Here is a 17,015-nt window from a genome sequence, read left to right on the forward strand (position 1 = left end):
TGGGACTGTCCTAAACATCCACCGTTATATTGTATTTTATCAGTCAGAGTTGATACTTTACATGAAGGCGCTATGCTTCCCCTGTGAAAGTGTAGAGACTACACCTGTGCATAGGAGGACAGTGTGCCAAGGGCACAATGGTGGCTCAAGGCCAGGGTGGTCCCCAACTATGAAGCACCTGGGAGATGTCCAGAGAAGACATTGAAGGAACAAAGAGGAGATGTTGCAGGCCTTGGTACCTCCTTCTGAGAGCAGGCATCCATGGCTGACTCCTGGCACTGGGAGCTGAGGGATCAACATGAGGAGAGAATTCAGCTATGGGAAGAGGACACCCTGAAGCTGAGGGGTACCTACATCTGAGCTGCCAAAGTACAGGAATGGAGCTCAAGATGGCCACCCACAGCTCTAAGGAGGTAACCCATGCTTCAGTGGAGTTGGCACCAAGAAAGGGAGTCCATGGATAGGATTCTGGACCACTTTGTGACGACCTATGATTCCCTGCCCTAACTCATGCCAGCCCTGTTACCCACAGAAACCCAGTAGCACTCTGTCTTGTGGGTGGTGAAAGTGGACATGGGTGGACATGAGGAGGAACTTTTCGGCTCCCTGTGAGCTGTCTCCTGGCTTGGGTCCCACTGAACAGGGAAGCACCCCAGCCATAGTGGGGATGGGCAGCCCTTGGTCCTGGTCTCAGTCTTGCTGCATGAATGTCCCAGGCATGGATGAGGTTTACAGGGTTGGAGTTCCCAAACAGGAAGACTGGGACCTGGGGACCAGAGATGAGGGGCTGGGGGTTCCTGCATGGAAGTGCCAGGAGTCCACAGTCCTGCTGTTGTGATGCCTCCCATCCTACTGCTTCCTGCCTCTCCCCTCCCGTCCCCCCGCCCCCAAGCTCCACAGCCCTCTCAAGTGGACAGTGGGTCTGAGATCAACTACCTGTCCAGCTCCTACAAGGAAAAATCCCTGGTCTTACTCCCAAATCTAGCAATTAGTGGACCAAATTTAAATCTCCCTTCTCTGCCCCTCCTGTCCAAGTTTCTGTGCTGGATTCTGCCCCTCTGGCATTCTCCTCTGACCCCAATCCCTGACCTGTTCCCAACCCTAATCACCCATTCAGGTTAATTTGCCTCTTTCTGCAACCACCCCATCCATGCTCATTTCGCCTTCTAAAGGTATGCTGGTTTGCATTGATGGAAAGAGGGACCAACTTCTGACACAGGCGGTGTTCAACAAGTTTTTCTTTAATAAAAACAAGAAAATTTTGGCAATTGTAACATTGTAAACTGAGGCATGTCTCTTTCTCACGCCACGCCCCACTTCATCTTGGTGCATGTCCCTCAGGGAAACAGGGGAGGGGAAGGTGTTCAGCCAATCAGGGATGTGGGTGGCCCTGCTGGACATGCAGGGCCACAGGAACCTCAGGAAGGAGATCCATCACCTGGAGCCAGTGTGCAGGCATGTAGAGATTCAAAGCCATTATCAGGAGTACATCCCTCTGGGTGGGGTAGGGGAGGCTATGCTGGCCCCAGCAGCCTTACCTGAGGTCCTGGGGGCCTTTTGGGGCTGCAGAAGCAGCAGTCCTGCCTCTCAGAGCCTGGGCATGGCTCCGGCCAGTCAAGCTCTAGTTTTGAGCAGTGGGTTATCCAGGGGGTCAAAAAACCCACTGTGCTGCTCCCTTGAAGTGTGTGCAGCTAAATGTGCAGTAAGTGGTACTGCAGACATGTCTAATCCCTAATCAGACTTGGAATGAAATTTAGGAATTCTGATGTGAAGAAATATTCATTTCTTTATTTTGGTTCACTTCTCTCCTGTAATGAATTTCTCAAGTGGCTAATAGACTGCATCATGACAAATTCCTGTAGTGTTCATACTGGAGGACTGATTAGAGTCTTACCAATTTTATTCATGTATTACCTCCTGATTTGCTTTTACTTCATTTATCTTTGGAATATAATAGGGAGCTCTACTTGATAAGATTTCTCAAATGAGTACAGATTTTCAGGAAGCTGTTTTGTACTCATTGCTTTAATATGTGCAGTAATTGAAAATTTTGGACTAGGTTCTGTCAAGTTTCTTACTCTATCAGAAATCTCCTACACTTCAGTGAGACAACTCACAGGGTAAAATGCTATTTAGTGTGAAATTGGGAAAATCTAATCATTCGTTACAGTGACTAAAATGACCATGAGGCAAGGATTTTAGACCTGAAGAAGGGTACTGTGTTACCCCAAAACTTATCCAGACAGCTCCCAGTTGGTCCAATAAAAATACCATCCACAAAAATTCTTGCCTCACATTTCCTGGGACCATCATGGCTACAACATCATCCCCACATTCCCATAAAATGAGCATGATAGTCTATCCTTGACTGTTGTTTCACAGACACATTCCTGTTATTTTCCATCACTTAGGGAAAGTATAATGATTTAATTTTCTTTCTACACATTTAACTTAAAGCTGGATAGAAACCAGCTATAGAATTGTTATATATTCTCAAGCACTAACTTTATAGCGGGTTGCCTCTTTTTATAACTGGATAGACAATTTAGTTGTGTGATAGTTACTTTGCATGTGTGGCTTGAGTAAACTTATTGAGCGTTTAACCAGTTAATTACATAATATATGTAATGTATCATGGGCCTAACCCTCCTTATTTTTGCGTGATTATTTTTAGCTGTTCTACATCTATGAAGTCAATATCCTGACCTGTTATAACTCCCTCAAACTCCTGTATCATTTCTTACATTGATCTTTCTGATTCTCAGAATATAATTGTGTTCTACATACTTATGATAGAAATAAAAGAAAACAGGTCCTTTTGTATTGTTTTTGTAAAGCTTTTGTGAGTATGGCTTCCAAAAACTGATGAGGAGGAAGCAGCTGACTCTATAGTCTTATTTTTCATGCCAGTTTTCAGAATCTTTTTCACATTCTTCCTACTAGTAGCATTTAGCTTTGCACCATCTATTCAATAAATACGCAATAATTATTCCTCTGAGTCTACGTGTGGATGAATGTGAGTGTTACTTTAGATAAAATGTGCAGTCTGTAATGAAAACAGCAATTCATTTTTGTGTGTGATCTTTAGTTGAAGCAGAACAATTCTAAAGCTTATCTTGAAGTTGTGCATGTGCATTTGAAGTGGCTTTTCTGTGTAGATCAGATTCTTATTTTTCCCTCTCTCTCCTACCTATTTTTGATAACTGATTAGTATTCAGCACAGAAACCCTTGGGATAGATGACTCTGTGACTATTGCTATTTTATATATATACAAATATATATGAAATAATAGGGAAATACATACAATGCTCTATCCAAACTCTTCACTATGAAACTTGTAGTTTAACAATGAAAATATTTTTGCTTTTTGCTTTGATTCCTTAAATTGTGAAGCTCTGTGGGCCATCCTCCAATGTCTTGGCTGCTCACTGAAGTTTGTTACCATGCTGAGGCTCCTGCATGATGATATGGCCACCACTGTCCTGAGTGGAAGATCTGAAACCGATGGCTTCTGCATCTGGACTGGGGTCAAATAAGTTTGTGTGATCACCCTCAACCTGTTCACCATCTATCTGGCCATAAACCTCCACCTCATCCGAGATGATGTACCATCTAGCATCAGTTTCCAGTATCGACTGGATGGGAAGCTTTTCAATTTGGGCACTTCTAGGCAAAAACAAAACTTACCACCAAGGACATCTATGACCTTCAGTTTGCGGGTGATTGCTGTGTGATGGCTCACTCTGCACAGGATGTGCAAGTGACCTTAGATCTCTTCAATGCTTCGTATAAGAGACTTGGCCTGTCCTTCAACATCACAAAGATGAAGGTTCTCCACAAATCCTCCCCAGGCCAGGTGAACAACCCTCGCGCTATCTACATAAACAGGGAGGCTCTGTAGTACGTAGAGCACTTTCCATATCTCTGTAGCCACCTCTCTCAAGGGGCTTCCATTGATGAAGAAGTCCAGCACCAGGTCAACTGTGTCAGTGCCACCTTCTTCAAGCTGCAACACTGTGTCTGTGAAAATAGAGACCTTCAGAAGTCGACGAAGGTCCTGGTTTACAAGGCTGACATGCTGACCACCCTCCTCTACTGCAGTGAAACCTGGACTGTCTACCAATGCCACATTAAGACCCTTGAGAGCTTTTACCAGTGGTGCTTGTGTCGAATCCTGGGGATCAATTGGGAGGACTGCCAGACCAGCACGAACGTCCTCCATGAAGCTGCATCCACCAGCACCCAAGCCTTGCTCTTGAGAAATCAACTCTGATGGACAGGCCACTGCATCTGGATATCCAAGAACTGCCTCCCTCACCATATTCTCTTTTCCCAGCTCTCCATTGGCCAACGGTCAAAGGGAAGCCAAAGGAAACAGTACAAAGACACATTCTGAGGCAGAATGGCAGCAGTGGAGGAAGGAGACTAACCCGGGGTTGTGAATCCCACTCCCCCATGCAACAGCATGCCCCCATTGCAAAATAATGTGTGTATCCAGAATCAGGCTTTTCAGTTACCTGAGGACCCATCAAGCCTGACAGATGTCATCCTTGACTTTGAGTGACTGCCAACAACCATTTTTGCTTTTTAACTCACTTTTAAAAAAGAAAACTATTTTGCATGGTGGGGGGAGGAGGGGACGAGAGGAGGGCAGTGGTATAGCAGTATTTGTCAATTCTGACAGCAGCTTTTAAGATGCCATTTAACAAATGTTTTGCCAATTTAACTTATTGCTTTTCACTGAAAACAGACAGACAAATAGACACAGATCTCTCAATTTCTATCTTCCAGACATCCTGGAAAACTTGAAAGTGAAGAAATTAATTTTTAAATTGTGTATATAAAGTATATTAATAATAGAGTGTCACAAGTGTTAAATTGTTGGAATTATAAATCATAAATCTTAAATCAATCATAAATCTTAATCTTAAATTGTTAAATTTGGAATCATAAATCTTAATATCAGAAGTGATAGGAGAACATCTTAAGCCATAAAAAAGAAGGAAGAAGGTATTGTATTATGTAGAAACCAGCCACTTGAGGAATGTAACAAGTTCAAACCCCAAACAGTGAATAACCCTGTCCCAGCCAAATAATGAAGGACCCATCTTTTTTGTTACAGAGAAAATTTGAATAGTTGTCATGGCACAAAATAACACTTAATTGAATTATGGGGCCATTATTAGCAACACTGTAGTATGATCACATGTGTTTGTGTGCATGCACACGTAATAAATGCGAACATTACCTATCATGCTGTAACATTAATGAACCAATACCTGAATTTGTTGAATTGCTTTTCATTATCCAGTCCTTTCACATGTATAAATTATAATTTCAGTGCTTTAATGTAGGACCAGATCTACAAAGGAGTTTAGATTCTTTAGGTGTTCATTGGGGCTTACAACGGCACCAAAATAACTTCAATATCAACTTGCAACTGATTTTAGCCCCCACCAAACAAGAGGAGAGAGAGAGAAAAAAACAATTACATTTTTGTACTCTGGGAAAGATTGATAGATTCATAGATGCTAGGGTCAGAAGGGACCTCAATAGATCATTGAGTCCGACCCCCTGCATAGGCAGGAAAGAGTGCTAGGTCTAGATGACTGCTATGCCACTTCAGTCTCCTAAATGTGCTACAGATTTGCCAGGGTGTTTAGGTACTTAAAGAAGCAGACTGATGTCTCATGGGGTTTTACAAAAGCATCTTAGGCAAGTTAGATATCAAACTCCTATTAACTTTCAAAAGAGCTCAGGAAAAGAACTGCAGTTTATACTCTCCTCTCTTGTTCAGCAGGGAGGAAAAAGGCAGGGAAAGAATGAGTTATATTAATTTGTAACTGGCAAGTTCTATATACACTTAGCACTGAAATGCACCAGGATTCTTGTCTCTAGTTTCTTCAAAATTGTATGAGTAACTACAGCACTAGCAAAAGATTCCAAAAGGAATGGGGAAATATTTAATTTAATTTAATTTAATTTAATTTATAATATATATATTTTGTGGCAGTGTGCTAGAAAAGCAGACAGTTGGCCCACTGGGTTTTGTTAGATTCTGGGCAATCATTAGTAATGGAGGCAATCATTAGTGATGGCTTGCCAAAGGATCTCGAAATGTAAATCATTCCCAGAAAAAAGCAGCATTCTTTACTTTTAATGCACTTGGAAGTACTTCCACTATTTTAAGTACAAAAGGCAGGAGTCAAATTGAGCCAGTTCTTATAGTTTACATTCTCTTTAAAAAAATGTGTGTGCGCGCGTGTGTGCCCGCGTGCACGCACTCACGCACACAGGCACGCATGCACGCACGCACGCACAAAGTATAAATTGGATTCCTGAACCATTAGACATCATGAGACAGCACTTACAGGTAAGAACATTGTCAAGCTGTGACTCTTGTTGGCGTGTCAACTCTAATGATCAATAACAAGAAAAGTAAAAACTGAAACACAATCCAGGCTGATTAAAATATGGTAGAAAGGAGAGAGGTGGTTTTATTGTGAAGATGTTTGATATGTCAAAGGTGGGATCTCATTTTATTATCTTATAAATAAGCCCCACATCCCCCCAGCATCCTGAAACCCCCCAGAAAAACTTTATCCAGGTAAAATAAGCATTTTAACCTTGTTAGCAAATAGGAAATGCAGAGACTAATGCCACTACTTCTAAGTTTTATACAGGAAAACATCTAAAATGGACTGGTAATCCTTGGCACACACGCCAGAGCATGGCACATGAGGCCATTTTGCTTGGCACACCACAGCTGGCCCATGCTCTGGCCACAGAGCCCAGGCTGCTTGCAGCAGGTGGCCAGGAGGCTGTTGGATTGTTCTCAAAAGACCAAGCAGTTACGTTTCTAGAATTATAAAGTTTGTTTATTCAGAGGGTAATACTTTGCCTGCAGTTCTGCAGTTCCTTCCTGCAATCCCTGAGCCAATGTAACAATTTACATATAATACTCTTAAAGGTATCCACACATCTGCCCCCTTTACATGTAAATGTCCCATGTAATACTAATATTGGCAGTTTATTTCAGCCTATAGTTAAAGCACGTTTTAACAGTTCTGTGTCAGTCTTTGTGTTGGCTTCTTAGCTCTAAGTGATCTTCTCAGTTTCTCTGCAGTCTCAATCCTTCTTGGTTCAATTCTTGTTTGGTTTGTTCAGATGTCTCTACTTCTGTGTCATTTCCAATCTTATCTGTTATTTCATGTTGCTTTGGTATTAGCTCTGTTTCCTTTGGTGAATCTTGTGATGCTGCTTTTTTCTCCCCTTTATGAACTACAAGTGTCTTCTGTTCCTTCTTAACACCTGTCCTTCCGGTGTGACTACTTTATAGGAATTGGGAACTACTTGATGGGAAACGAGTGCTTTTTGTTTCCATGTTCATCCAAATGAAATAAGCAGTTCTGGTAACTCTGTGGAACCCCTGTCATAGTACCATTTTTGTTTGAGTTTGCTGAATTTTTTTAATGTTTTCACATCTTGCTTTTCATTCTGATATGCATCATCCACACAATTTGGCAGCCTGGTTTTGAGTTTCCTGTTAAACAGCATTTCTGCTGAGGACAATCCATGTTTCATGGGTGTGGCCCTTCAGTTTAAGAGTGACAAGTAAACATCAGTATGTGAATCTGTAGCTTTTTTCAACAATTTCTTCACTATTTTTGTTCCATTTTCCACCAGTCCATTGGATTGAGATTATTTAGGACTTGAAGTGTGGAATCCATATTTGTTTACAAACTCTTTAAACTCCAGACAGTTGAATTGATGTCCGTTGTCTGTTCTCACAATTGTGGAATCCCATGTCAAGCAAAAATCAATTTGATGTGAGTTATGACATAGTTTGCTGTTGTGCCTTCGAGCAATTCAATTTCATGATAGTGAGGATAATAATCCAGCACTAATGCATACTTTTTCCCCGCATGTATGAATAAGTCAATGCCCACTTGAAACCATGGAGCTACGAGATCCTCCAGGGTTTTTTTTCTTTCTTTGTACCTCACTCCTGGTACCATGTGTTGTTCTCAAAAGACCAAAGAGTTAAGTTTATAGAATGATAAAAAATGTTTATTCAGAAAGCAGTACCTTGCCTGCAGTTCCCTCCTGCAATCCCTGGAGCCAATGTAACAATTTACGCAGAGCACTCTTAAACGTATCCACACAGCTACAAGCCCTGCTGTGATGGTGACAGTGGGTCCAAGGCTCAGGGCAGACTTGCAATCCACTGCCCACATATCCCTGCAATGGGCACTGATTCCATGGGCAGGGGCATGCAGGAAGTGGATTGCAGAGTCTACCCCAGGCCCCAGGCCCACACTGTCACTGCCCAGTGATCCTGGGGTCTCCATGGAGACCAGCCAGGACTCACATGGGCAGCGCACATGGTCAGGTAGATGGGATGGGGCCATAGGTGGATGGGGAGCAGCATCCATGAGAGGGATGGGTGGGCAAGGCTGGGATGTTGTGGAGGTAACGGCATAACTGTGATCCAGTCCCTGCACACTCCTGCCTGTGAAACAGGGACATGCAGGCAGCAGATTGCAGCTCTGCCTAGAGCCCCAGCCCTGAACTATCAATGCCCAATGATCCTGCCCTGTGGTCCCACCCTCACCCACCTGTTCCACTCCCAGGTGCCACTTCCCACTCACAGCTCCATCCCATCTGCCTGGCCACGTGCCATGCCCATGCAGGTCCCACACTTGGTGGTGGATGTGGGATGGACAGGCTAGGGTGCCCAGGCATTGGGGCCTGTTCTGGTGGGAGCAGTAGTTGGAAGGAGCTGCTGCTGGTGCTTTTGGGAAACAAGTCCAGACACCACACCACCCCATCCCTTCTGTGCACCCAGGGGCAACAGGACAGTTTCACGTGCCATAGCCCAGGCTGCCCTCTGTGCCTGGGTTACTCCAGGAGCAAAGGGATTTCACCCCTGATGAACCCCAAGTGAAGGGGAGTTTACCTTGGGTAAGGCTGAAGGGCTGCTTCCAGAGAGGCTTAGATACACATGGTATCTCCAGACCGTTCTAAAAGCATGCTTTCCCTGTGTGTGGGAGAGCACATTTTCAGGAACATCATAAAAAGATGTCCAGGGCACCAGCAAGCCTCAGACCCTGGCATTGAAGTGGAGGTAGTATGGGTGGCAGGCAGAGTTACTGCAGCCCTGATTGGATCTGCTGAACATGCTGGGAGAAACTGCACCGAATGACACGAGAGAAGGCAGGGAGCAGTCCCCTGCAGCAACGCTGACAGTAGGCCACCTGGATTTGACTGGTGGGACCCATCCCAGGGTTGAATTCACATCCCATTACATCAGACACATGAATCCCAAAACCCTGAGTGCCAAGACATGGGGCACCAGGGAAAGTTTGAGTTCAAATTTTTGTTTTGCTTTGAAGATTACAGCATATATTGAGAGAGGGTTGACCCAGGAAAGGGTATCCCAGCAGGACCCCAGGTGACCTGACAAGGTGATAACAGACTTTGCTACTTTAAAGGGGTATAGCCACAGCCACCTAGTTGAGCCAATGGAATGGGACATTACCCCAGCTTGGGGGAATGAGCCTATACCCCAGAGGTGGCATTAATAGGGCCGGTCCAGACTGGGCATGACCAAATGTGGGCTAGTGCCGTGGCTGCAAATTGGTTGGCAAGTGGACGGGATGTAGGGGAGGTCACTTGCTACTGCACCCAGTTGGCCCCAGGGAGAAAGACTCTTCCTCCCTTGAGGAACACCCCCTTCCCTCTGTGCTTAAAGTCATCAAGTTGTGGCAGGCGAGTAAGAGAGGGGAATACACTGAGTGTTCACACTTCAAGTGCCCATTAGACCCTCTGCAGGCACAGTCAGACATTTGACAAAATATGTATTTACTAGCCAATTGCCCAACAAGAATGATGGTGGGGAGGCAGGGAAATGGGGACAAGGAACAAGCCTCCAGGGAGCTGCAACCTCCAGGGAGCAGGGGGAGGGTGGGTCCCCATCCCTTGGTTCCATGGCTGCTGCCTCCAGGGAGGGGGGTGGGACCAGTGCCACTGGTATTGCCACCCCACTCCATTGGTTCCCTGGCCACTGCCTGCAAGAAGCAGAGGGGGGATTGATCCAGGGAGCGGGGGGGCGGGGTCACCAATGGCTCCACCCCACTCCGTCCACTCCATTGCTGCCACCTGCAGGGATGGAGGGGCATGGCCAGTGGCACTGGTTTTAGCCCCCCTTCCTCCATCTGTTCTGTCTTCATGCCCTGCAGGGGATGGGGCAGAGCCAGCACTGCTGGCATCACCTTCCACTCCATTGGCTCTACGGACACTGCATCCCGGGAGCAGGGAGGGGAGGGGCAGCATGGACAGAGCCCTGTATCTGCCACCCTCCCCACAACTCCTCATCCAGGCCTGCTACTCCCCTTCTCCCACCACCATGTCAGTCCTAGGCCCACTCCTCCCCTCCCCCTGCCTTAGGCACCACTGGCCTTACCCCACTCAGCTCCATCCGCTGTCCCTGCCATCATGGTGGCACTCCACCCACTGCCCCCTGTCCCAAATGCTCTTCAAACACTTTGATTGTTTGTTTTAGACAACCAATTAGAGTGCAAATAAAGCATTATGGACAGACAGACTAAGGCTTCTGTATATATAGAATATTCCTAAGCCTGTGTTTACACATGGAGAGCTTAATGAAGTCTTTTGGAGGGTGAGAAGTTGTCATTCAGTTAAAGTATTTGGTCAAAGGATAACTAAAAATCCTGTATTTAAAGAAATGCTTTTGCAATAAATATTTAATCACAAATGTTTTGTGGGTTTCAGCTAGTTAAAAATATTTATAAACCCAGATATGGAATGTAAAGAAGGTTGACCTAATTGTCTGGATTTTTGAAAATGTTCTTTAAGTTTTCCTCAGAGGATTCAGAAACTGCTTCTTTTTAATCTAAAGAAAAGACCTGTAGGAATGAAAATCCTGTGGCACCACTTTTTGAAGTTAGCTATCCCACAGCAACACTGACATAGGCCAAAAAAGCAAAGCAGACTGTCATAGAAGAAAAAACAGTCAGCAGTCTATTGGTAAGTGCTGCATCTGGTCATGCTATTTCAATTGAAGAAAACACTCTCTGGGTTTCTTTTCCTGGAAAAAAAAATACTAATTGTAGTCAATCCTCATCAGAAGATTATTTAATAAAAGTACCACTATTATTATATTAAGACTCATTATATTCTTCCCTGATGTTGTATGTTAACATTGTATTTGTTGATTAGTACTTCATTGCTATGGAAATAGAGTAGGTCTTTTAACAAACAGCTTTAATTTTAGAGAGGATATGTATTTTTTTGTTAAAAAGTAATGAATACCAATGGTTGTATGCAGCAGTCAGCTAAAATCTAACCATCAAGCACCTTTTATAGAACGATTTTTATTGAAATAATCAATATGTAAATGGGAGGTAGAATTGATATAATCAGGATAGAGTATAATATTTTCTACAAAGTACATTGCAAAAGCAATTTTACAGAAAGGAATGCCGATACTTTATCAACAAAATAACACCATTTTTCATTTCAATTAATAAATGTTGGATGCATATAATTACAGTATATTGCAACAATGTCTACATGTTCCATTATTTGACCTGGACTCCTCTTTAGCTAGGGAAACATAGTTCCAAGTTCATAATTTGGTAAGTGAACAACTATAAAGATTAGAGTTGAAGGCAATTCTACAATTAGGTCTCCTGGCTTCATTTTACAGGTGGTTTAAATAGCATATTAAATGCATGCTTGTTTCTGAGACATTATCATGCTTCATTCCTGGTTTGTTTCTTCCTAAAGAGTGTAGGAAGAGGAGCATGGCAGAGGAGCATGAGATACTAGAGGCTGGTTTGGAGCAGCCATAATGTTGAAGGTAAGAGTCCAACATTTCTATATATCTGTACTCACTAAGGCAACAATTATTTTTGTTGTTGTTCTTCATTGATACAAAAATAGCAGCTATGATGCTCTGAAGAAAGCAACCAAAGAGAAAAAAAAGTTTAATTATACTGCTTTATTTCCCTTGCAGCTGTGTCCCATTAGCTTGTGAACAGTGGGGGATTTCTTTGCAATCTTTGACCCTCCTACCAATATATTCCTGACCAAACTGATAATTAAAATCAATTACTGACTATACATGTGGTGAAAGGGATATTTTTCCCAACAGAGACCCTTGAATTAACTTTGCAGTCATACAATAACTTTCTAGTTATTGGTTACTGCTTGCTTGATTCTCCTTTGAGAATGCTAGCAAGAAGTTGTTCATCTTTAAAAAAACATTCGTTTAGTTTTGAGATCAAGAAGAGAATGGGAAAAGTTTGCCCCCTAAAAACTAATACATAGTTTGCCTACAGTTTCACAGGAGGCCTAAAAGTCAGTGTACTTGGAAGTTCTGAGGAAATTGTATGGATATATGTAGAATATTGGGGGAATGTGTGACATTGCATGAACTCAAAGGCAAGTGATGTTATTGCATCCAATGTGAGATCCATTTAGCTTCTCAACCATGTTGCATTTCCATTGAATACTCCTTAGAGAGGAGTACAAAATGATGAAGTCCAGGTCTAGCTCCTCAGTGCCCTGGGTTGTTTGGGTTCAGGACTTTCATTTAGACTCATTTGTACCTTCTACATACACAAGGTATCACTACTAGGGTATCAGAGGTAAAAGCAAGGAAGTTTCAGTTAGTTCTAACAAAAGAATAAACAGTTCTCATTCTTTTCTCAAGGCACCCAAGGGACATATCAGGGTCTTAAGTCACCTTGCCTCTTTGTTTTTCAGATCCCAGAAATGTAAGATATATTGGGTGTGTCTACACATTGCCCTACAGTGACATTGTTACTGCACTGTGCTTTATTAGTTCCTTTTGGAAGTACTAAAGCACAGTGCAATAACCTCCTGTTCTGCGCCATATGTGAGGTCATGGTTATTTTTAGCAGCTACTTCACTGTAGCGCCATGCTATAACAGGGGAGCACACCACTATAGTGAAGTAGTTGCTGGTTTTGTGTAGACACCTATGGATGCTACATCACCATAGTGCGCTGCTACAGTGACATAGTGTCACTTATAGACACACCCATATATATTTAAGACTGATAAATTAAATAAGCTATATGTATTATATAACTTTTTAAAAGCCTTTTAAAAAAGGAGATGGTGAAATCCAGAAACAAGTTGGATGGTCTCACTAACAGCACCTAAAGGGTTCATATGGGATGTAGTATGAAAGACCAGGTATTTGATCCTGACCTCCTTGGCTTGAATAGAGAATACATTGTAATGCCTCTGATTCACTAAAAGGCCTCTACCCCATCTGTAAAATATACAGCAAACAGTTAAAAATATTTTTAGTGCCTTTCTATAATCTGCTGGAAATCGGAAATGAGCTCTGTATTTTAAAGGTCACTTCTAGGAGACACACTGTTAGAAGTCAGAAGATCAGACAATATTTCAGTGCATCATTCTTCTAATCTTCGTTTCCCTCACTTTTTTTTGCAAAAAGTGTTCTTGTCCTACCTTGGCTTTTTCTTTATACCTTTTACTTTTTTTGACAGCCCTTCTGTTGAAAGTTTATCTTTCATTAGCTTTTAGGCCTCCAGTCATCATATACTGTCAGGGTCCTTTGGGGCATGTTGAACTTTTATTCCAACATTGTCTCACTCACTTGAAGGCTTATCACCAACGTTTCTTTGAAAGGCTGTCCCCAGTTTAATATCTGAAGGTTAGACTGATAGAGCTTTTTAATCTCACCAGCAGAGTCCTAAACCAATATTATTACTATTCCAGTCTCATAGTTGTAGTTTTAATTAGCTTGGCTTGATGTGTAGGAGAGAACTTTAGAACATTCATTAAATGTAATTTGTTGACTGTTCTCCAAATTTTTGTCTCCATTTTAATAATATGCATGAGTATTCTCATAATTAATAAGGTGATAATGGAATCTTCATTAATACTGCACTACACAACTGATATGGCACACACACATCGCTTTTACTGGATTTTTCCAGGTATTTTTTTAAAACTCCTTTCCCATTGCAGCTAGTAATGGGTCATGTGTTTTGTTTTTCAGATGATTCTACAATAAAAAACAAAGAGTCATGCAGAAAATTCTGATAAGGTCACCTTCTCTTACATAGAATAATATACTTAACTAATTTTAAAAAATAAACAACAAAGGGAGGGTTAGACTATTGATGATGATTCATTTAGCTTTGAGAAATATATTGAGCAGCTCAGACATTATGACATTAGTTTTAGGATTTGATTAGCTAGTAAAACTGATTAGCAGAGGAAATCAGTGGAAGTGGCAAGGTGCAAAGTAGGGGGTCATGGGGGTGGTTCTGTGACCTAGTTATTTTCACAGTGAAATGTTTCAGTCTTTGTGCCAGCTTAGCTCTTATGGAACAGTGAGTAGCTGAAATCCTAGTGACTTGATAATGTCTCATGTGCGACAGTTTGCCAAATTTCCTTTTAAGATTGTCTCAAAGCAAATATGACAAGTCATTATAACATAAGAAGAAATGAGTGTGAGATTCTGTTGTTTTCATGCTTCGGTTCCAGAGTATTGATGTGAGATTTCTTTTTCTTTCCAGGCAGTAAATAACACCTCACATAGACAGAATATGAAATTCATGTACAATTAAAAGCAAAGAGAAATACTGTGCCAAAGTTCTTTGGTTGAAGCCCATATAAAACCTTTGTCTTTTAAAATGCAACCTGATTTAATTTTCTGAATATGAGCTATATGAGGTCAGAAAATAACATTCCACCCACTTGGAAATTTTGGATCATAGAGCAATTAACTGCTGACCCGGCCCTGGGTCACCTCCAGTCTCCCCCTGTATCTGTTTTAATTGTTTCCAAATGAAAGCTAATTTAAGACCAATATCAAGTTGTAAGGCAGGATAAAATATTTTTAGTTTTGCTCCATGCCTTATGTTAACCCATTCCTCCGCAACAGACACTTATCAAGTGGGGAATGCTAAGGTAAAGTACCTTTTATCAACTTTGAGGGGAACCAAATGGTAACAGTCCTTCTGGTTGAGGGTTTCTTGGTTGATGATTTCATAATCTAGAGGTATTTAATATATGAGATAGTGTTTGAATAAGTTTGCATTATATGTGTTTAAGTTGAGTAAGTCCATGAATGGTTATGAAATGCTGCCAGGTCAAAGTAATTAAAGGAGTTAGTATGAGAACAACTTCCAAATTGTCTTTGGTTTGTTCACAGCTATTCAAACCCTAACAATGTGGGACAGATGCTCAAAAATCCAGTTTCTGAAGGATGGTGGAGGGATGAAGAAAATTTGGTTACACTTTGTTTTAACAGCTTTAGGACTTTCTGCTCCATACTTATCTGGCAGGGGAGATACCATGATCTAGAAGGAGGTTTTCCCAAGGAGAGGCTTGCCCCTTGCACTCCAGGCATGCTAACACCTGTGATTTCCCCAAATGCAGGAAAATGAACTGCATAATTTGTGGTAGTGGGGGACTGCATGTGTACTTCCTTTTTGGGAGAGGCAACCTAATGACAGAGGATGCAGAAGAGGCTAAAGTGCTGAATGCCTTTTCCACTTAAATCTTCACAGGCAAGGTCAGCTCTGAGACTACTGCACCTGGCAGCACAATTTGGGGAGGAGGGGAGCAGCCAACAGTGGCAAAAGAATAGGTTAGGGACTATTTAGAAAAGCTGGACATATATAAGTCCATAGGGCCAGATAGAATGCACCCAAGGAAGATGAGGGAGTTGGCTGATGTGATTGCAGAGCTGCTGGCCATCATCTTTGAAAACTCATAGCAATTGGGAGAGGTCTCAGATTATTGGAAAAGGGCAAACATAATGCTCATATTTAAGAAAGGGAAAAAGGAGGATCCAGGAAACTACAGACTGGTCAGCCCCACCTTGGTCCCTGGAAAAAATTATGGAGCAGATTCTCAAGGAATAGATTTCAAAGGACTTGGAGGACTAGAAGATGATTAGCCAGGATCCTGATCTTCTCTGATACAAAGAAACCCAAATTTTTCTGATTAAAAAAAACACCAAATCCACATTTTTCTCTGATTAAAATGTAACAGACCTATCTATATCTATATCTATAACCCCCAACCCCCTAATAAATATATATAACCCCAAGCCCCATTTTGTGAAAAAATCCACATTTTTTTCATGATGAAAACAAAACACTATATATATATATATATATATATATAGAAGTGCTTTGTTTTATATATATAAACACCACTATCTATATCTATTCTCTCTCTCTCTCTCTCTCTCTCTCTCTCTCTTTCTTTCTCTCTCTCTCTCTATATATAGTGGCATTTTGTTTTATCCTTGAAAAATGTGGATTTGGGGGGTTTTGGTGGTTTTATATATATATATATATATATATATATATATATTGGGGGTTATAGATCCAGGATCCTTGATCTATAACCCCCAAACCCCCAATGTGTGTGTGTGTGTGTCTATATATATATATATATATACATTGTGTGTATAGATAGATAGATAGATAGATAGATAGATAGATAGATAGATAGATATAGGATTAGCAAGGATCCTGGTTTTGACTGATAAAAAGAAATCCAAATGTTTCTGATTTAAACCCCTCCCTACCAAATCCACATTTTCTGTGATTCAAATGTAATACCACTATCTATATCTATAAACCCCAAACCCCCCAAATCCACATTTTTCCATGATTAAAACAAAACACCACTATATATATACAGATATACATATATATAGATATCTATGTATATAGTGGTGAAAAAATCCAAAATTTTGGATTTCTTTTTATCAGAGAAAACCAGGATCCTTGCTAAGCTTATATATATATTAGGAATTTGGAATTTGAAGAGTCGTGGAACTCAGAGTGGTCCCAAACAATTGGAAGAGTGCCAATGTGGTATCCATCTTTAAGAAAATGAAGAGGGATGACCCTGCAAACTACAGACTGGTCAGTCTGACCTCAGTCCTGGGAAAAATATTTGAAAAG

General features: G+C 41.7%; 1 non-coding gene across 1 annotated transcript; it reads left to right on the forward strand.

The window, feature by feature from the left end:
• The first annotated feature begins 15,362 nt into the window (after positions 1-15,362).
• Positions 15,363-15,524, forward strand: LOC132248055 (U1 spliceosomal RNA). Its single transcript, XR_009459410.1, has one exon. It is a non-coding gene; the product is annotated as a U1 spliceosomal RNA (small nuclear RNA).
• Positions 15,525-17,015: the final 1,491 nt, after the last annotated feature.

The sequence above is a fragment of the Alligator mississippiensis genome, chromosome 1 (assembly GCF_030867095.1).
Source record: "Alligator mississippiensis isolate rAllMis1 chromosome 1, rAllMis1, whole genome shotgun sequence".
NCBI lineage: Eukaryota > Metazoa > Chordata > Crocodylia > Alligatoridae > Alligator > Alligator mississippiensis.